Here is a 3,150-nt window from a genome sequence, read left to right as displayed (position 1 = left end):
GCATACCTCCAAAGTTTTTCATCATATTCTGTACTTCAGCACTGTGAAGAAATAACATAGAATATTTTTAATCACGTTCACATTTTTATTTACATATATTTAGATTATGTTGAATCTTCTCTTTTCAGCTTAAAGAATACTAAATCTGTACCAATCAGTAAAATGAATCTCCAATACTACCCAAATCGCTCTTTTTTACTTAAGGGCTCATAATATATTAAGTTTCATTTAGAAGAGCTTTGACACAACATGTATTCTATATACTCTAGTTGTTTGACAAACACACAAACAAAACTTCTCTTGAAGTAATTTTTTTCAATAAACAAATATTATTTTTCGACATATTACCTCACATCACCAACTTTTTCTGACGATATGGTTTCCATCCTAGGATTACTTACTGTATGGAAAAGAATACAAAAACACTTGAGATTACGTAAGCCAGTTTTGGTAAACTCTTAACAAAATAAATTCTGCCTTTGAGGCTCATTTAGATGTGTGCCAACATAAACATCTATAGCAGATATAAAAGTTGTCTTTGAAGGTTACATGAAAGTAAATCACAATTCACATTCATTTAAAAAATATTTTCAGGTCCTTGGTGCAGCTCGGATGCCGAGCCGAGCGGGTCCATGCAGGGCCCAGAGGAGCCGAGCATCCGAGTCGCGGGTTTAAGCGCAGTGGAGGGCGGTGGTAGTGAGGCCAACGCCACGCTCAAGCCCACTTTTCCCTCTATGGTTTCTCTCCGCTCCCTAGAGTAATTTGGCTCCGGGGGCTCCGCACGTTTGCCGCCGCTCGCCGACTGCACACTCCCCTCCAACCCAGACCCTTCCTACGGCCCACGCTGCGCAGGCCAGGTCGCCTCTACCCCTCTCCGCCCCCCGCCGCGGAAAGTTAACTTTGAAGAGGGAGGGACGAGAGGAACATGGACATGAAGAAAAGGATCCACCTGGAGCTGAGGAACCGAACTCCGGACAGCTGTCCATGAGCTTGTCTTGGACAATTGCAAATCAAATGATGGAAAAATTGAGGGGTTAATATCCGAATTTGTGAACTTAGAGTTCCTCAGTTTAATAGGTGTAGGTTTTTTTTGTTGTTGTTGTTTGTTTGTTTTTTGAGAGCGACAGACACAGAGAGAAAGACAGATAGACGGAGAGAGAATGAGCGCGCCAGGGCTTCCAGCCTCTGCAAACGAACTCCAGACGCGTGCGCCCCCTTGTGCATCTGGCTAACGTGGGACCTGGGGAATCGAGCCTTGAACTGGGGTCCTTAGGCTTCACAGGCAAGCGCTTAACCGCTAAGCCATCTCTCCAGCCCTAATAGGTGTAGGTTTGATGTCAGTTTCAAATCTACCCAAGCTACCTAAACTGAAAAGGCTTGAGCTCAGCGACAATAGAATCTTTTGAGGTTTGGACATATTAGCAGAAGAACTTCCAAATCTCACACATCTAAACCTACATGGAAATACACTGAGATATCAGCACCTTGGAACCTTTAAAAAAGTTGAATTGTCTGAAAAGCCTGGATCTGTTTAACTGTGAGGTCACTAACCTAAATGACTATCGAGGGAGTGTCTTCAAGCTGCTGCCCCAGCTGACCTACCTGGATGGCTATGGCCAAGAGGACCAGGAGGCTCCTGATTGAGATGCAGAGGTGGATGGTGTGGATGAAGAGGAAGAGGATGAAGAAGGAGAAGATGAAGATGATGATGAGGAAGAAGATGGTGAGGAGGAAGAGTTTGATGAAGATGATGATGAAAATGAGGAAGCTGTAGAAGGAGAAGATGATGAAGATGAAGTCAGTGGTGAGGAAGAAGAATTGGACATGATGGAGAAATTGATGAAGATGGAGAAGATGAAGATGAGGATGAAGAAGAGGAAGAGAGCAGAAAGAAAAAGAGAAAGAGAGAAACAGATGATGACGGAGAAGATGATTAAGACCCAAATGACCTGCAGAAACAGAACTGTTCAGTATTGGTTGGACTGCTCATGGATTTTGTAGGCTGTTTAAAAAAAAAAAATAGCTGCGATATAAACCCCAGGACTTCCAAGCCAAAGAATAACTCCTGTGACATTCCACCTTCCTCCATTTGGTCCCTCTTGGTAATCCACCACCAAGCTTGGGGACTTCACCCCAACAAAATTGTAAACATTGTTAAGTTTTTGTGTAAGACTCTTGCTGTAGTGTGGATAGCTGTGATTGGTGAGTCAACCATCCACGGCTGCCAGTTACACTGGGATTGTAACAACATTTTTATTTTCTGTACAACAATAAGCTTTGTCAATAAAATCTTAAGATTTTGAAAAAAAAATATATTTTGAAATATTTTTTGAGTAAGTAATACAAGTTACCTCCTATGTACAGGCATGTTGGGACTGCAAAGGAAAAGGAGATGATATCAAGTTATTGATCTCTGGTGCAAGGAATATGAAGATGAAATGAGAGAGAAGATACATAAAAATGTGTACAAAACTTGTATTCAGTTCTAAGTGTAATAGGTTCAAAACAAATGAAGTGCATGGCCCCATCCAGGTGCATCCTTGGATATGGTGTACCTTCAAAAAAACTCAGGTTTTGATCTTCATCGTCTTCATTAAAGTCAAAGACTTTAAGACGTGGGTCCTCACAAGGTGCTGATGCCACAGATTTCATAGAGCGCTTTCTTCCATGGGAAGACATGTTTAGATGTTTCCTGGTCTAAAACAGAAACCCAAAAACAAGCTCTCCAACCATCTTCCATATTTCAACATGACATTACAGCAAATGTGAAATACTTTCAACTCACAAATGATAAGCTTCAAGGAGTCCTGTTATCACAAGGCACATCAATGGTCCTTGTATTCCTACAAAGGCATTTACTCATTTATCCATTTTTCTTTGTACCTTGTGAATAGGACCCAATTCTACAGCACTAAGCTACCACCCCCAATGAGGGCACACACCAGCAGCAAAGTCCAATTCTTCTTCTGAAAACGAGTTAATACACATTTTAATTTTTGTCCCTTTTTTTTTGCAGGTGCTGGGGATGGATAGATTGAAGGTGTTGCATTGATAGGACATGTGGATGTATCTGTGATTGATCAAAAGAAAGGTTCAGAGCATATGACTAGTTTTGATTTTTCTCGTGTATCACACACCCCAACTCCCCAA

At 41.5% G+C, this 3,150-nt stretch overlaps 1 pseudogene; it reads left to right on the top strand.

Annotated features, from left to right (window-relative positions):
* Window positions 1-925: 925 nt before the first annotated feature.
* Window positions 926-1,975, top strand: LOC101601800 (annotated as a pseudogene).
* Window positions 1,976-3,150: the final 1,175 nt, after the last annotated feature.

The sequence above is a fragment of the Jaculus jaculus genome, chromosome X (genome assembly GCF_020740685.1).
Source record: "Jaculus jaculus isolate mJacJac1 chromosome X, mJacJac1.mat.Y.cur, whole genome shotgun sequence".
Lineage (NCBI taxonomy): Eukaryota > Metazoa > Chordata > Mammalia > Rodentia > Dipodidae > Jaculus > Jaculus jaculus.
The sequence above is the reverse complement of the archived record's forward strand: the minus strand, read 5'-3'. Positions and strand labels throughout refer to the sequence as shown.